Source organism: Meles meles, chromosome 6, assembly GCF_922984935.1.
Source record: "Meles meles chromosome 6, mMelMel3.1 paternal haplotype, whole genome shotgun sequence".
In the NCBI taxonomy this organism is placed as follows: Eukaryota; Metazoa; Chordata; class Mammalia; order Carnivora; family Mustelidae; genus Meles; species Meles meles.
Genome location: NC_060071.1, coordinates 113,819,157 through 113,838,556, shown reverse-complemented (window position 1 = coordinate 113,838,556; position 19,400 = coordinate 113,819,157). Strand labels below are relative to the sequence as shown.

Genomic DNA, 19,400 nt, shown 5'->3' with positions numbered 1-19,400 from the left:
AATTTTCTTTCTTCACATTTCATTTTCAGAGTATTTCATAGGATGTTCAAAAAGAGTTGAGAGAAAAACCCAGATATTAGTGTTATGACTTTTCCTTTCTAACTAATGAAACATGTGACATGAGATTATCGCTTAATAGACCTCCTGTCTCTATGGGAATATGGTGCATAAGAATTTAGTGGCAAGGCATGAGTTGGTTCACAGAAGGAAATTTTCCAGTCAACTGAGACTTGTTCTTTCCTGCAGTTATTTAAGGATCTTGAAAAGAGCCTTTCAAATGTTAGTATTTTCCTTAATGTTTATATAAAAATATTGTATAAATTAGGACAATATTTTGGTCACAAAGGGACACTGTACCTCCTTGTGAATTTAAATATGTGCTTGTTTCACCCCATAAATCTAGTTTCCATAACAAAAAAGGACAGTTTGGTCATTACAATTTTATGGATAACCTCTTAAAATAGTTAGACCAAACACAACTTATACTTATGTTGGTTCCTATTTGTATTGACTTTCAAACAAAATTGTAGACTACACAGAAACTAAAATCAGTATAAAACAAGGCAGTACATTGACCTACATAAACACACACACATGGTAGGTAAAGGATTAAGCCAACAGAGGTGTTTGGCTACCTGGAGTGTCATTGTTACTGATGTTGGTCATATTGGGGTTTTGGTTTCCTGGCAGCTGAATTAGAAGAGAAATGTTTTTGTCTAATAAAGGAAGCAAACACACTTGTGTAAGGAGTTACATATTTTCTTCTGGCATTGAATCCAAAAAGAACTTTGCCTTATGGGACTTTTGTTTTCAAGCAATAGAGTGTATTGATCAAGATCAGGGATATACCAACTTTTTGTTAAAAGAACCAGATAGGACATAGTTTAGACTTTGTGGGCCATATGGTCTTTGTTTCAACTACGTGACTTTGCTGCTGTAGTGTGAAAAGAGCAATAGACAATAAGAAGTAAGTAAATGAATATTTTCTGTGTCCAATAGAACCTTGTTTGTGGACACATTAATTTGAATTTCACATATTTTCAAATGTAATGAACTATATTTTTCTTTTGATTGTTTCCAGCCATTTAAAAATGTAAAAACCAGGGCACCTGGGTGGCTCAGTGGGTTAAAGCCTCTGCCTTCGGCTCAGGTCATGATCTCAGGGTCCTGGGATCAAGCCCCGCATCGGGCTCTCTGCTCAGTGGGAGCCTGTTTCTCTCTCTCTCTCTGCCTGCCTCTCTGCCTACTTGAGATCTCTGTCTGTCAAATAAATAAATAAAATCTTTAAAAAAAATAAGATAAAAATAAAAAATAAAAATAAAAAAACCATTCTTTGCTGAGTGGCTGTACAAATAACAGTGGGCCAGATTTGGCCTTCAGGTTGTAGTTTGCTGACCCCTGCTTAAGATTACTGGATGTCTATCCATTAATCTGTCAGTAGACATCAGGACTCTTTCCTTAGTTCAGTCAGAGAAAGATGATTATCACATGCTCTCATTGATATGTGGAATTTGAGGAACAAAGCAGAGGATCATGAGGAAAGAGAGGAAAAAAATGAAACAAGAAGAAACCAGAGAGGGAGACAAACCATAAGAGACTCTTAATCTCAGGAAGCAAACTGAAGGTTGTTGGAGGGGAGGGATGGGGTGGCTGGATGATGGACATTGGGGAGGGTGTGTGTTGTGGTGATCACCGTGAATTGTGTAAGACTGATGAATCACAGACTTCTATCCTTAAAACAAACAAACAAGAACGTTATTGAATGTCTAGTCAGTTTGTCAGATTTCTGTCCTGTTCAAAATTGTAGCATTTCCACCCCTAAAGTTCTTAGGTACCTTCCCTAATTAAGCTTTCTTCACAGAACTTATCATAACCTGAAGTATTATGTATGTGTATATATATGTATAATTTATATATATGTGTATATGTGTATATATATATAGATATAGATAGAGTTCATTTCTTTGTTAAAGAATTAGAATAGTTCTTAGAATTATTAGAATAAACATTTCATGCAGGCAGCCATTTTGCCTCTTTTTTCACTGCTAAATAATTAGCACCTAGATAGTGAATGGTACATGGTGGATGCTCAATAAATCTGTATTTTATCAACAGATATAATTCTGGGGTCAAAGGGCATATGCATTTGGAAAACATCTATATATAAAAGACCACCAGCAACTAGTTGTGATCACTCAAAATAACATTATAGCTAAGGAAAAAAGAGTATAAGATCAAGCTTTGAGAAACTCCTACAGTTAGATGTCAAGCAGATGGGAAAGGCTAGAAGGAACACTGAGCAGTAGCTGGTGATATCAGAAAAAAAATGGAAATATAAGGCCTGTGGGTGGCTCAGTCAGTTAAGCATCTGCCTTCAGCTCAGGTCATGATCCCAGGGTTCTGGGATCGAGCCCCACATCAGGCTCCCTGCACAGCAGAGAGTCTGCTTATTCCCCTCCCTCTGCTGCTCCCTCTGCTTGTTCTCTCTCTCTCTGTCAAATAAATAAATAAAATATTAGGAAAAAGGAAAGTGGGAGTATTTGATTTTATGTAAGCTGAGAGAGAAAATGAACAACTGTCTTGAAGTCTTCTAAAAGACACATAAAATAAAATGTGAAAAATTCCATTTATCTTTTCCAACATAGAGCTTATTGGTGGACTTAATAAACACAGATTTACTCGAGTAGTGGAGACAGATGCAACATTGGAGTGAGGAGGAGTAATGTGTAATAATTAAGACAGTGTGATTTTGGCATAGGGACAGTCAGATCAACATATGGTAGTAGCATAAGATAATGAGCTTAAAAATTGCCCCAAACATATGGGGAGATTTTATATGTCAGAGACAGGCAAATGCAGATCTGTGGGAAAGGTGAGACCATTCAATAATTATGTCATTGTGTTTAATGTTTATCCATATGAGGGAAAAATTCAATTTAATCTCTCCACATCATGGCAGTCAATTCTGGGCTTTAAAGATTTAAATATTAAAAACTGTCATTTTTTACAGAAGCAGGAAAAAATCCTAAAATTCATATGGAACCACAAAGGACCGCAAATAGCCAAAACAGTGTTCAGAAAGAACACAGCTGGATACTACTGATATAGAGACATACATACCATACAGAACCCAGAAATAAAGCCTGGTTGACTAATGTTTGATAAGGGCACCAAGGAATACAGAATGGGGAAAGGATAGTCTCCTCAACAAACAGTGCTGGGAAAACTGGATGTTTACATGCAAAAGAATGAAATTTGATCTTTATCTTTCACCACACTCAAAAATCAACTCAAAATTAAGGAATTTAACTTAAGACCTGGAACTGTAAGACTCCTACAAGAAAACATAGGGGAAGCTTCGTGACATTGGTCTTGGCAATGATTTCTTGAATTAGACACCAAAAGAACAGGCAACAAGATTGGTAAACGACAACTTGAACTACATCAAACTAAAAAGCCTCTGCATAACAGAGGAAAATATTAAAAAAGGAAAAAGGCAGCCTATGAATGGGAGAAAATATTTGTAAAGGCTACATTGGATAATGGGTTAATATCCAAAATATATAAGAAGCTCATACAATTCCATAGTAACAAAAAAAAACAAGAACAAAACAATAATTCAATTAAAAAATGGACCAAGGACTTGAATTGGACATTCTTCATAGAAGACAGAAGACATACAAATGACCAGCAGATATATAAAAAGATGATCAACATCCTTAATCATCAGGAAAATGCAAATCAAGATTACATTGAGGTATTACCTAGCATCTATTAGAATGGCTATTACAGAGAGAGAGAGAGCACGATAATTGTTGGCAAGGATGTGGAGAAATTGGAACTCTTGTACACTATTGGTGGGAATGTAAAATGGTATAGCTGCTATGGAAAACAATATGCAAGTTCTTCAAAAATTAAAAATAGAACTACAGGGTCACCTGGGTGGCTTTGCCAGTTAAGTGTGTGCCTTCCATTTAGGTCATAATCCCAGGGTCCTAGGATGGAGCCCCAAGTAGGGCTCCCTGCTTAGTGGAGAGTCCACTTCTCTTTCTCCTTCTGCCCCTTCCCTCTGCTTGTGTATGTGCTCTTTCTATCTAATAAATGAACTATTTTTAAAAAGGAGCATAAGAAATAACATGGAGGACACTGGGAGATGGAACAGAGAAGTGAGTTGGTGAGGGGGACATAAACCATGAGAGACTGTGGACTCTGAGAAACAAACAGGGTTTTGGGGAGGAGGGGTGTGGGGGATTGGGTAAGCCTGGTGGTGGGTATTAAGGAGCGCAAGTATTGCATGGAGCACTGGGTGTGGTGCATAAACAATGGATTATGGATCGCTGATAAAAAATCCCCTACAATCCCAGAAAAAAAAAAAAAAAAGAACTACCATATGATCCAGGAATCCCACTGATGGGTATTTACCCAAAATAATTGAAGTCAGGATCTCAAAGAGACACTTGCCTTCCCATGTTCACTACAGCATTATTCACAACAGCTGAGACATGTAAACAATTTAAATTTATTGGTGGATAAATAGATAAGAAAAATGTGGTATACACATACAATTGAGTATTATTCAACCATAAAAGAAGGGAATCCTGCCATATGAAACAATGTGTATGAAACAGGAGGACATTATATTAGGTGAAATAAGCCAGTCACAGAAGGACAAATATTGCATGATTCTGTTTACATAAAGTATCTAAAATACCCAAACTCATAGAAACAGAATAGAATGGTGATTGCCAGGGACTGGGGAAGGGGCAATGGGGATTGCTTTCAGTGGCTATAAAGTTGCAGTTATGCAAGATGAATAAGTTCTAGAGGTCTGCTGTGCAACATTGTGCCTATGGTTAACAATACTGTTTCGCACACTTGGACATTTGTGAAGAGGTACATCTCATGTTAAGTCTTCCTACCACAGCAGGAAGAAAAACTATGTAGAAAATTTTTGATTAGATGTTTTAAATTTCTTAAATATGAGATGATTTGACTAAACAAAAATAAATTTAACTTTATTAAAATTAATATTCATAAAACTACACCACAAGAAAAGTGAAAAAATTATCTACAAATTGGGAGAAAATGCTGAAATTAAGCAGTAAAGGGTAAGCTTCCAGAACATATAAAGAGTTCCTATAAACTACTAAGAAAAAGATAACCACATAGAAAGATAGAGAACAGATACAAATGGGCATTTCTCCAAAGAGGAAATAAAAATTAAAAACACAATCCTGACCTCTAGATTCCCATAATATAACTGTGGCAGCCAAACTTTGCTCACAACTCTTCTCCCCAAATCTCTAGGCTAACAAGGATAACAAAGTTATCCTCAGAGTATGGCTAACGCTCAGGTAAGAGACAGAGAATACTGTACATTTTTAAATTTTATTTTATTTTATTCATGTCCAAGCCAACAGAGTAGACTCTGGGACACACAACAGAACCGGGAGTTAGGAGGGAAATATACAGAACAGAGGAAGAGGCATGTTGCCTTAGTCAAGATGCAGAACAGAAAACAGCGACCAGCATTCATTATCAGAATGAGCAATTGCATCCAGAATGCAAAATACTGAGGCCAGGACTGAGACCTAGGGAACCAAATACATGCTTTTGTGGAGCTGGGCAGCTTGGAGTGTACCTAGGATAAGAAGAAATAGTTTTGGGAAGGCCATACATCAGGGGTAGAGAAAAGCCTTGGGAGACCGATGTTTTTCTTAGAAGCTTAGTGGTGAAAGGGTGAAAAGAAGTGTCTGAAGAGAAGAGGACTAAGAACAAGATATAAGAAGTTTAGATCCAGGGGCACCTGGGTGGCTCAGTTGGTTGGGCAACTTCCTTCAGCTCAGGTCATGATCCCAGGGCCCTGGGTTTGAACTCTGCATCAGGCTCCCCCTGCTCTGCGGGGAGCCTGCTTCTCCTTCTCCCTCTGCCTGCCACTCTGCCTACTTGTGCTCTCTCTCTCTCTCTTTGTGTCAAATAAATGAATAAAATCTTAAAAAATAGGTAAATAAAAGCCTTCATCAGAATTGTGTGATAGTATCAAGCCAAAGAGAGATGAATCACATATGGAGTTTTCATAAATAATATATAATGGGGAAGAATCATATAAAGTGTTGAGAATGAGAAACCATAGAAATCTATGCTAGATGTTTAAACAGTGAAGACAGGAGAGGTCAACTTGGTAGGGAAGGTGTTGGTCAATGGCTTGGAGATCTTAATATGGTTAGCTGCTGGTGACAGTGTGCGTGGATCTGACTCTTGGGTGTTTAGAGGCATTTCCACAAGGACTGAATTGTCCACACCACTATGCTCCATGAGAATCTGTCCCTTGTATCAGGGAAACGTGTCAGCTCTCGGAGTCAGTCACTCTGAAATGGAAAAACTTTTGAGAAGGGGTGAACTAAATGCAGAAAATGATTAGATTTATTAGGGAGTGAGTGGGATCAGATCAAGGGTCATTTTGAGGAGCAGCAAGAATGTAAAAAGATTAGAAAGTCAGGGCAGGGGACAGATGGCCGTGTTGTGGCAAACTGGTGAGAGGTTGGCAGGTAGTTGGGCACCAGAGTTCTAACCCTAGGATCTTTCAGGAAATGTTCCCAAAAGGGCCACATGCCATTGTGAAACCGTAATGGATAGCATTCTGAATCAGGCTTAGCTTCTAGAGGCTAATGGGCCTCCCACGGTCACAAGCTGACCTGGGATAAATTTCTGTTGATTGTCTCTGTCCAGAAACAATGGTGTGTTGTAGAAAGAGCAAAAGAGCTTTAAAGTCACCCAAACCATGGATCTCTTAATAAGCTTTGCTAAAATGGAAAGAATAATACCTATATTGTGTAGTGTGGGTAAGGATTAAATAGTTGCTGTCCTTTTTTCTTCCAAAGCGTGAATCAATTGAATCTAAGGAAATGATGTTGAAATCTCCGCTGGATTGTGTTTGAGCCTGGGTTTGCCACTCTGCTAAAATGTTAGATGCTGTGATTTCACAAAAAGGCCTAAAGCCACTCACCATCCTAGGAAAGAGACCTTTTAAGTCACTTTATGCTTTCCCAAAAGGTTGCTCTTATCGCATTGATAAAACAGTATAGGTTTTTTGTTTATTTGTTTTTTGGTTAAAGTATCTTTTTTTAAAATTTTTATTTATTTATTTTTTCAGCGTAACAGTATTCATTGTTTTTGCACAACACCCAGTGCTCCATGCAATACGTGCCCTCCCTATTACCCACCACCTGGTTTCCCCAACCTCCCACCCCCGCCCCTTCAAAACCCTCAGGTTGTTTTTCAGAGTCCATAGTCTCTTATGGTTCGCCTCCCCTTAACCAACAGATAAGAAGCTTCTGAAGATAGTGGCAGTGTGTTATTGTTGTTGTTGTTGTTTGTCTATATCCAAAGACGTAGCACGTTCCTGGCATTCTCAGGTGACCATCCATCGATGAGCGAATGACATAGCAAGGGAGAACAGAACTGTTTTAGGGCACCTGGGTGGCTCAGTTGGTTGAGCAACTGCCTTTGGCTCAGGTCACCATCTCGGACTTCCAGGATCAAATTCCGCATCGGGCTCCAAGCATCCTGGGGAATCTGCTTCTCCCTGTGATCTTCTCCTCTCTCATGCTCTCTCTCACTCATTCGCCCTCAAATAAATAAATAAAATCTTTAAAAACTAATAAAAAAATAAAAAAAAAGAACAGAACTGTTTTAGAGTGCTTTGTAAACTCTGGCGAACTTGGGGAAGGAGTTAGTCCCTTTTCTTTGACACTGCTCCCTCAGCGTCCTAGATTACATAAAACTGGCAAACCTAATATAAATAATGGATTCATTAAAGGGAAAATAATAGCATAAAGATCTTGTTCGGGTAAGAAATATCACCAAGGGCCGAGCAAACTCTGTCTCTAAATGACATTTTCAAGACAGTTTTGAGGTGTTCCAGGTATTTAAGAATATGACAGACACTAGGATACGTTCTAGAGGGCTCTGTTATAAAATGCAAGGTTGCATGTTGATTTCCCAAAGCAAAGATTTTTGGGGGGCCAACACCTTCAGCTTTGTGCTAGAGGCTAAAGCCTCAGGTCAGAAGCTTGTCATTGGTTGTGTTACCCAGGAGCAGAGGGACAAACTAAAATTAGGTCTCTGGTGAGATTCAACTCACTTTCCTGCCAAGCTGGCACGTGTCAATCCAGGGGTTCTCCTGCTGAGTGGCTTTCTCCTGGAGTTCTGGCTTTATGAGAAGAAACACTTAATAAGTGTGTATTAATGGAAACGAATGCTAGGCCCCATTATTAGTTGATGTTCCAGGGGTTCCAGTTTTGGGGGAGCTATTTGTTTCTTCCTCAGGAGAGAGGGACAAAACTTGTAGTTTTTAAAAACTTTTTTTTTTTTTTTTTTAGATAATTGTAGGTTCTCGTGCTTGTTGGAAATAATGCAGAGGGATTCTCTATATGCCTTTCACCCAGTTTCCTTTACAACCAGAAAATTGACATTGATACGAATCATCAATCTTTTTCAGATCTCAACTGTTTACACACACTCAGGTGTGTGTGAGTGTGTGTGTGTGTGTGGTTTTATGCCAATTTTTTAAAAATTAATACACATATCCTAAAAACTGGAGTACTTTATTCATCTTTTTTTTTTTTAATTTCTTTTCAGTGTAACAGTATTCATTGTTTTTGCACCACACCCAGTGCTCCATGCAGTACGTGCCCTCCCTATTACCCACCACCTGGTATAACAATTTTATTACAAGCGTAGATTCGTGTCATCACCACTGCGGTCAAGATACAGAAAGAGTTGCTTCGCGCGGATGTCTTGTGCTCCCCACACACCGCCATGGCCACCTCCCTCCCCTCCAGATTCCCGAATCCTGGCAACCACCGATCAATCTATGCTGTTACAATTCCTCCAAATTACTGTGTGTATCTGTAGTTTGTTCCTTTTTATTGCTGAGTAGGATGCCTTGGCATAGAGGTACACCAGTTTGTCCAACTGTTCACCTGTGGAAGGAAATTTGTGTTGCTTTCAGTTTGGAGCTATTGCAAAGTAGAGCTGCGCTAAGCATCCATGTAGAGGTTTTTGTGTGAATTTCAATTTTTCATTTCTCTGGCATAAACCCCCAAGGGTGCGATTATGGGTCATGCTTACTTTTGTATGAAACCATCACACTCTTTTGCAGGGCGGAGGTACGATTTTTTATACCCAGCAGTGTACGTGCAATCTGGTTTCTCTGCGCCCTCACATCCTTCAGAGCTATCGTTATTTTTTTATTTTAGATAGACAGTGATGTCACATTGTGGGCTTAATTCAGGTTTCCCTAATGGATAATAAGGTTGAACATATTTTCATGTGCTTATTTTTTATCTGTGTGTTCTCTTCAGTGAAACATCTCTTCATGTCTTTTGCCCATATTCATTTTTAAAAAATATTTTATTTATATATTTGACAGAGAGACACAGCGAGAGAGGAAACACAAGCAGGGGGCGTGGGAGAGGGAGAAGCAGGCTCCCCGCAGAGCAAGGAGCCCAATGCAGGGCTCCATCCCAGGACCCTGGGATTACGCCCTGAGCCGAAAGCAGATGCCTAAGGACTGAGCCACCCAGACACCCCTCTTTTGCCTATATTCTAATTGGGTTTCTTTTAATGTTGAGTTTTGAGACTTCTTATATATTCGAAATATCTCTTCCTTGTTGCATATGTAGTTTGCAAGTATTTTTTCCGCAGTTTGTGGTTTGTCTTCTCATTCTCTTCAACTTCTATACTGTTATTCTAGCCCATGATGCATTTGAGTTCATTTTTGTGTAAGGCGTGAGGCTTAAGCTGAATATTGTTGTTTATTTGCCAATGTATATCTAATTTCTCCAGCACTGTTTTTTGAAAGGGCCATCTTTCCTCTGCCAATACCAGACTGTCTTGATTAGTATAGCTATATAGTATATCATAACATTGGGTAGAGTGATTTCTACTACTTTGTTCTTTTTCCAGTGGTCTTAGATATTTCCAGATCTTGCACTTTTCCATATAAATTTTAGAATAAACTTGTCTATGCCTTCAAAAGAGCCTTACTGATACTTTAGTAAGAATTACATCTAACTCGGCCTGTGTCATCCGCCATCTTGTGCGAAGCAAGGTGGCCTCCATGTTCCCTGAGCGTCTTCTCCGCTTCCGCCTCGACCGCCCCTTGATCACAGACATGTCTCGGGACCGGTTCCGGAGCCGTGGCGGTGGCGGTGGCGGTGGCCGCTTCCACCGGCGCGGAGGAGATGGCGGTCGCGGCGGCCTCCACGACTTCCGCTCCCCGCCACCCGGCATGGGCCTCAATCAGAACCGCGGACCCATGGGGCCGGCCCGGGCCAGGGTGGTCTCAAGCCCCCATCCCACCACCGCCTCCATATCAGCAACAGCAGCAGCCACCGCCGCATCAGCAGCCACATCAGCAGCCGCCGCGGCCACAGGACTCGTCCAAGCCCGTGGTTCCTCAGGGACCCGGCCCGGCTCCGGGAGTGGGCAACGATCCGCCTGCCTCTGGCCCGGCACCGCCTGCCACTCCTCCGACCTCCGGGGCCCCTACGGGGCCGGGCCCCATCCCGACCCCACCGCCTGCTGTCACCTCGGCGCCCCCGGGGCGCCCCCCGCCCGCGCCGCCGAGCAGCGGGGTCCCCACCACCCCGCCTCAGACCGGGGCCCGCCGCCTCCTCCCACAGGGGGCCCGGGCCCCAGGCCTAAGCAGGGCCCAGGACCCGGAGGCCCGAAAGGCGGCAAAATGCCAGGCGGGCCGAAGCCCGGCGGTGGCCCGGGCCTAAGCACTCCTGGGGCCACCCGAAGCCGCCGCATCGAGGCGGCAGGGAGCCCCGCGGAGGTCGGCAGCACCACCCGCCCCACCACCAGCAGCATCACCAGGCGGCGGCAGCGAGAAGATCTCCGACTCACAGGGATTTAAAGCCAACTTGTCTCTCTGGAGGATGCCTGGAGAGAAAACTTACACTCAGCGCTGATATCACAGAGGATGAATTCAAAAAACTTTTCGCTAAATATGGAGAACCAGGAGAAGTTTTTATCAATAAAGGCAAAGGATTTGGGTTTATTAAACTCGAATCTAGGGCATTGGCTGAAATTGCCAAAGCTGAACTTGATGATACACCCACGAGAGGTGGACAGCTTCGGGTTCGTTTTGCCACACAGGCTGCCGCCCTCTCCGTTGGAAATCTTTCACCTTATGTTTCCAGCGAACTGTTGGAAGAAGCCTTTAGCCAATTTGGTCCTATTGAAAGGGCTGTTGTAATTGTGGATGATCGTGGGAGATCTACAGGGAAAGGCATTGTTGAATTTGCGTCTAAACCAGCAGCAAGAAAAGCCTTTGAAAGATGCAGTGAAGGTGTTTTCTTACTGACAACAACTCCTCGTCCAGTCATTGTGGAACTACTTGAACAATCAGATGACGAAGATGGCCTTCCTGAAAAACTTGCACAGAAGAATCCAATGTATCAAAAGGAGAGAGAAACACCTCCTCGTTTTGCCCAACATGGCACATTTGAGTATGAATATTCTCAGCGATGGAAATCCCTGGATGAAATGGAAAAACAGCAAAGGGAACAAGTTGAAAAAAAACATGAAAGATGCAAAAGACAAATTGGAAAGTGAAATGGAAGATGCCTATCATGAGCATCAGGCAAATCTTTTGTGCCAAGATCTGATGAGACGCCAGGAAGAATTAAGACGCATGGAAGAACTTCACAATCAAGAAATGCAGAAACGTAAAGAAATGCAACTAAGGCAAGAAGAAGAACGACGTAGAAGGGAAGAAGAGATGATGATTCGTCAACGTGAAATGGAAGAACAAATGAGACGCCAAAGAGAGGAAAGTTATAGCCGGATGGGCTACATGGATCCAAGAGAAAGAGACGTGAGAATGGGTGGTGGAGGAGCAATGAACATGGGAGATCCCTATGGTTCTGGAGGCCAGAAATTTCCACCTCTAGATGGTGGAGGTGGCATAGGTTATGAAGCTAATCCTGGAGTCCCACCAGCAACTATGAGTTGTTCCATGATGGGAAGCGACATGCGTACTGAGCGCTTTGGGCAGGGAGGTACGGGACCTGTGGGTGGACAGGGTCCTAGAGGAATGGGGCCTGGAACTGCAGCAGGATATAGTAGAGGGAGAGAAGAGTATGAAGGCCCAAACAAAAAGCCCCGATTTTAGATGTGATACCTAGGTTTTCATTCCAGTTTGTTTTTGTCTTTTCTTGTTTAGATACCAATCTTTTAAATTCTTGCATTTTAGTAAGAAAGCTACCTTTTTATGGATGTTAGCAGTTTATTGACCTAATATTTATAAATGGTCTGTTTGGGCAGGTAAAATTAGGTAATGCAGTGTTTCAAACGGGAATTTTTTTCTTTTTATTTCCTTTTTTTTTTTAACTGTATAATGTCCCTCAAGTTATGGCAGTGTACCTTGTGCCACTGAATTTCCAAAGTGTACAAATTTTTTTTTTTTTTACTGTGCTTCAAATAAATAGAAAAAATAGTTGTAATATTGATCTTCAACTTTGCCATCCATGCTTCTATGCACATTAGGCTAGGTATTCCACTTTGAAAGCATGAGCGTGTCTAGGCCTTTAAATGGCACCTGCCATTTCTGGGAAATGTATCTGTAGGCTAAGTATTGCTTTCTACAAACAAGTACCCCCTTGTTTTAAAAAGAAGAAATGCATATTGAAGTAGTTTCATGATTTGATTTGTTTGGCATTATAGGAAGCAAGCTGGTGCTAAGTATTTTTAAATGGTTATGTAAGCAAGCTGAACTGTAAATCTTCCTTCGGGAATATGTATTAAGATGTATTAATTATATTAATTATAATTAATGCGTTATTAATTATTATTAGATTATTATTATTAATTATATTAATGTATTAATTAATACATTAATCTTATGTATTAAGATGATGGAATGGGTGAAAGACTATTGGTAGGGAGAGAAAGTGGGTATGACTAAATGGATCTTTATGGCCCTATGATCTATCCTTTCCTTGAAAGTTTCTGAAGACAAAGTGGAAAGATCATTCTGTTGCATTTCTCCATTCTTGTTTTTAAAAGAACAAGTCCCAAGCCCTACATATGGCTTGTATTGAACTTTCACATTTGAATTAAAGATTGTTAAACATGAAGCCTTTTCATGTAAAAAAAAAAAAAAAAGAATTACATTTAACTCATAGATCAATTTGGGGAGAGACGATTGACATATTTACGATGTTGGGTCTTCCAACTCTTTAACATGATTTCTTTCTCCATTAACCTGTTTTTTGATTTGTTCTTTCATCAGCATTTTGTAATTTTTGAGATACTGATCCTATCCATTTTTTTGTTAGATTTGTACCTAAATATTTCATTTTAAAACTCATAAACTGTATTACAATTTTAAATGTGGTTTCCAAATATCTTTTTTTGGGGGGGGGATTAAGTTTGGGATTAAACTCTCATCTGTTGCTTTTCCTTATAGTCGATACACTCACCTATCAATCTGCTGCCTTTGATATGCCCTGGGCAGAAATTAGATCATGTTTGCAGGATCTGGGCCTCTGGTAAGGTTCCTTGAGGCAATAAGTGAGGTTCAGGGACATCTGTTACATGTAAATCCTACATGCTCTGTGACAGTGTTTTCTCCTATTTGTGGACATTTTCACTTTGGTATCCATGACTATTTTCTGGATGATGACAATTGCAATAAGTTTGATTACTGATATGTCTAGTTTCTCAGCAATGAAAACATTGGTGACAAATACCAATATAAGTAAGACATACACCAAAATTCATTTAGGGCTTATTTCCCAAAGTCCTTTTAATAATGTCAACATAGCATGCTATATCAAAAAGATGATAATTTGGTTTCTAGGGTATGTAGAGTACTCATGCGTTTTAAAGGAATTTTTTAAACTTAAAAAACGTATGTATTTCTCCTGTACTACTAAATGAGCTCCTGCCTATAAAAAAAAGTTTAATTTTGGTCCTAAAAATGTTGTAAAATTTTGGTCACCATGACAGCATACATAATATTAAGTAAATAATCAAATAGCAATGTTTACTCTTGTAATTTCAGGTCTTGTCAATAGCATTGATAAAAACTTAATTAAGATAGTAGATACTACATTTAGTGATAGAAATTCACAATGAGGGGCACCTGGGTGGCTCAATCAGTTAAACATCTGCTTTTGGCTTGGGTCATGATCCTGGGGTCCTGGGATCGAGCCACGCATTGGCCTCCCTGCTCAGCGAGGAGTCTGCTTCTCCCTCAACCTCTGCCCCTTCCTCCTTGCCACCACTCCTGGTCTCTCTCTCTTACCCACTCTCTCTCTCTCAAATAAATAAACAAAATCTTTAAAGAAAAAAAAAAAGAAATTCACAATGATGTACCCATCATTTAAGGAAGGCTGCTTCCATTAAATGAAATGAAAATAGAGGTTCACTATCATAAACTTGATTAATTGTAAAATGGCCAAGTTTTCGCTTTGCCTGTATAGACTTTTCCCCAATCATTCCTTACTTATACCCTCCTCTGACCCACTGTATATTATTTCCACTAGAGTTGGCTTCTTTTGGCAACATGCTAGTCTTTTCCCTGTAGCTTCGACTGACCTGATAAGTTTGTCTTGTCTTCCTGGTAAGACTGGCAGGCAACCCACATGAAGGAACTGTGTGGTACCAGTTTTTAATTGTATGTATATATATATATACACACACACACATTTTTCACCTATAATAAACACTGTATACAAGTACATACTTATTGAATGCAATTAGGTAGTTACAGGTCTTGCAATGTTCTATCCCGTAGATAGTGCAACTTAAATTTGACCAAATTTGCCAAATGCCAGTATTTCTGTGCTTGGGAATGGTGATAGTAATGATTTTCCATACAGTATTTTGTCATAGAAAGGCACACACACATACATACATAGGCATAAAGATCGATAGATTTTTTTTGTGTGTGTGGTTATATACCAAGTAACTGCTACTCAGATCAAGCTAAATTTTTTATCACCCTGGAACACAGCCCCATGCCTTGTCAAAGAATTACTGTGCCCTTCCAAAGCTACCACTAACTTAAAAATTGAGTTATAATTCACATATCATAAAATTCATCATTTAAAAATGAATAGTGGAGTGGTTTAAAAATAAAACTCTAGAAAGCATACTTGAGTATATAAATATCCAAATAGCTATGCCCTTTTGTCTATTCTACTGGTACCAGAGAGCTAAATTCCTGAGGCACTTTACTTATCATGAAGGGTTTAATTTACCAGAAAGCTCAGTCTGATATTGCTATCCTATTTCAACTATATGTAATAACATAACAGACTTTACTCAATAAGAACATATTGATCAGGGTCTAGTCTGGTAAATGTCAGCATATTGGGAGAGTGAGTGGAAGAGCTTACTGTTCTCTGAAAAGTTTCTAATTTTATAGTTCAGAGTTATCTTTTTTTTTTATTATTTGTTTATTTACAGCATAACAGTGTTCATTGTTTCGGCATCACACCCAGTGCTCCATGCAGTACTGTGCCCTCCCTATTACCCACCACCTGGTTCCTCAACCTCCCACCCCCCCCGCCCCTTCAAAACCTCTGGTTGTTTTTCAGAGTCCGTAGTCTCTCATGGTTCATCTCCCCTTCCAGTTTCCCTCAACTCCCTCTCCTCTCCATCTCCCCATGTCCTCCATGTTCTTTGTTATGCTCCACAAATAAGTGAGACCATATGATACTTGACTCTCTCTGCTTGACTTATTTCGCTCAGCATAATTTCTTCCAGTCCCGTCCATGTTGCTACAAAAGTTGGGTATTCATCCTTTCTGATGGAGGCATAATACTCCATTGTGTATATGTACCACATCTTCCTTATACATTCATCCGTTGAAGGGCATCTTGGTTCTTTCCACAGTTTGGCGACCGTAGCCATTGCTGCAATAAACATTGGGGTACAGATGGCCCTTCTTTTCACTACATCTGTATCTTTGGGGTAAATACCCAGCAGTGCAATTGCAGGGTCCTAGGGAAGCTCTATTCTTAATTTCTTCAGGAATCTCCACACTGTTCTCCAAAGTGGCTGCACTAACTTGCATTCCCACCAACAGTGTAAGAGGGTTCCCTTTTCTCCACATCCTCTCCAACACACGTTGTTTCCTGTCTTGCTAATTTTGGCCATTCTAACTGGTGTCAGGTGGTATCTCAATGTGCTTTTAATTTGAATCTCCCTGATGGCTAGTGATGATGAACATTTTTTCATGTGTCTGGTAGCCATTTGTATGTCTTCGTTGGAGAAGTGTCTGTTCATATCTTCTGCCCATTTTTTGATATGATTATCTGTTTTGTGTGTGTTGAGTTTGAGAAGTTCTTTATAGATCCTGGAAATCAACCTTTTGTCTGTACTGTCATTTGCAAATATCTTCTCCCATTCCGTGGGTTGTCTTTTTGTTTTGTTGACTGTTTCCTTTGCTGTGCAGAAGCTTTTGATCTTGATGAAGTCCCAAAAGTTCATTTTTGCTTTTGTTTCCTTGGCCTTTGGAGACATACCTTGAAAAAAGTTGCTGTGGCTGATATCGAAGAGGTTACCGCCTTCAGAGTTATCTTTACACATAAACACACTGATACGTGTATATACATATGTACCACATCCATTATCTATATATGAGTGTTAGAGTTGTGAAAAAATGTTTCAGTGTGATCCCAGTTGTGTGAACATTGATATTTTGTTTTTATTTCAGTTTTCCTTCCACTTAATAATTTCTCAATCTTTTCAAGACAACATAATTTTCTAGCTATTATTTTATATATTTTAAGTATACTTGATTTAATCTATCTGTATACACACACATATAGGTGTATATATATATTGGCGCACATATCTATTATACAATCAAATAATCAGATCTCAAATTCCTTTTAGAATTAAATGCAATATGAATGAATGACTCACGTATCTTTTGCTTCATTTACCACTCTGACTTATTTTGACTACCTTGACTTTCTACAGTTGTTGTCTACACACACACGCACATATGTAGATATATTAAATTGCATACATAATTTGAAAGAATGATGATGAACATCTTTAGGAATTTTTGTTTGCTCTCTGTACTGGAAGAAGAGTAGGTTGGGACAGAAGCTTATGTGTCAGGTTCTTTTTCAACCAACATTATATTGTTGAAATTTATGTTATGTGTAGTTCTTTCTTTTTCATTCTTGTTGCTGATAACAGTCCATTGTATGAACATACCACAATGTATTTATGTATTCTAATGTTTTTTGATCTTTGTGTAATTCTCAGCTTGGAGCTGTTATCAGTAGAGCTCCTACAAATGCTCTTGTTTATGTGGTTTAGTACATTTCTATAGGCATAAACCTAGAAGTGGAAATGTTGGGTCTTCGGGGAAATATATGTTCAGCCTTTATCAATATAGTCAGAAGTACCTGGGAGTATGTGAGAAGTGCATTCTTTTAAAGAAGCTGGAATGTCATTTGTCATAGGTGACTTTAAAATGATCGTTGCCAGATTGTTTCTGAAATTGTTACTACTCTTTTGGATAATTCAGTCAAATACATTTTAAATTATATTTCTATCTTAGAAAATGTTTTCACATGTGGAAAAGTACTCTCGTTTTTTACTTTTTAAAAAAATTGAGGTTAGTTGACACACAATGTTCTGTTTCAGGTATACAATTTAGGGATTTGAGAAGTTGATACGTTATGCTATGTTCCCCACAAGTGTAGTTGCCATCTGTCCCATTACACTGCTATTACGGTATTGTTGACTATATTCCTTATGCTCTGCTTTTTATTCCGGTGATTTACTCATTCTATAACTGGAAGCCTGTATCTCCCCCAGCCCCTTTACCCATTTTGCCCAACACCCCATCGCCCTTCCCCCTGGCAACTATTTGTTCTCTATTTATAGTTTTTTTTTTTAAGATTTTATTTATTTATTTGACAGACAGAGATTGCAAGTAGGCAGAGAGGCAGGCAGGGGTGGGGATGGGGGAAGCAGGCTCCCTGCTGAGCAGAGAGCCCAATGTGGGGCTCAATCCCAGGACCCTGAGATCATGACCTGAGCAGAAGGCAGAGGCTTTAACCCACTGAGCCACCCAGGTGCCCCTATTTATAGTTCTGATTCTACTTTTTTTTTTTTTTTTATAGATTCTATTTCTGAGTGGGGTCATCTGAAATTTGTCTTTCTCAGTCTGACTTATTTCACTTATCATACTACCCTCTAAATCCATCCATGTTGTTGCAAATAACACAATCTCATCATTTTTTATGGCTCTGTAGTATTCCACTGTGTGTGTGTGTGTGTGTGTGTGTGTGTGTGTGTGTACCATATTTTCCTTATCCATTCATGTATTGATGGGCACTTAGATTGTTTCCATGTCTTGGCTATTGTAAACAATGCTGCAATAAACATAGGGGTGAATATATCTTTCTGAATTAGTGTTTTCCCTTTCCCTGGATAATACCCAATAGTAGAATCATTGAATCATGCGGTATTTCTATTTTTAATTTTTTGAGGAACCTCCATACTGTTTTCCACAGTCGTTCTACCAACTTACATTCCCACCAATAGTGTACAAGGGTTCCTTTTTCTCCACATCTTTGCCAGTACTTGTTGTTCTTTGTCTTCTTGATATTAGCCATTCTAACAGGTGTGAGGTGATATCTCATTGGGGTTTTTATTTGCATTTCTCTGATAATTAGTGATGTTGAGCTTCTTTCCGTGTGTCTGTTGGCCATCTGTATGTCTTCTTTGGAAAACTGTCTATTCAGGTCCTCTGTAAAAATATTCTTATTTAGTCAAATATACACACATAAAAAAGTACAGACATAAGATCAAGAATAGAGAATAAGTGAAACTCTAGATTTCATCAGATCCCTAACTTTGGGAAGTTAGTGGCCCAGAACATCAGCACCTTTAGCTAAAAATTGGTAACAATTGCTGTTTTTTTCCTTTTTATTACTCACTTAACTGCAGAACCAAAACCATGAAAAATTTGGTAGAATTGGCTCACTACATTTTTTTAAACAAAAACCTTAAATCTCACTTTTGTATTTGTAGTCTATTTGCAGAAAATTTATCTCTAAAGTGAAACCTATGAATTTTAACCTATAATCTCTTACTGGTTATAGCAGTCTTCTGTTGATATGACCTTTTACTTAAATAATGGAAGTTAATTTGCTTTGGTTTTATTTCATTACATTGTCCCTGAGTTAATTCCTTGGGGGGTTGGATACCCCAGAAATTGGCAGACTAACCTCAGACAGCTGCTCTCTCTTGGTCCGCATGGCTGCCTGATTATACTTTAAAAAAAAAGAAAATAAGGTGAACTTTCTTTTCTTCCCATAAAATGAATGAGAATTGAATTCCTGTAGAGAACT

The 19,400-nt window shown here is 39.4% G+C and overlaps 1 protein-coding gene and 1 pseudogene across 1 annotated transcript in view; both read left to right on the top strand.

Moving 5' to 3' along the window:
• KCNH5 (potassium voltage-gated channel subfamily H member 5) overlaps positions 1-19,400 on the top strand; it is a 321,694-nt gene that overhangs the window by 220,578 nt on the left and 81,716 nt on the right. The window lies entirely within an intron of this gene.
• On the top strand, positions 10,087-12,801 carry LOC123944799 (annotated as a pseudogene).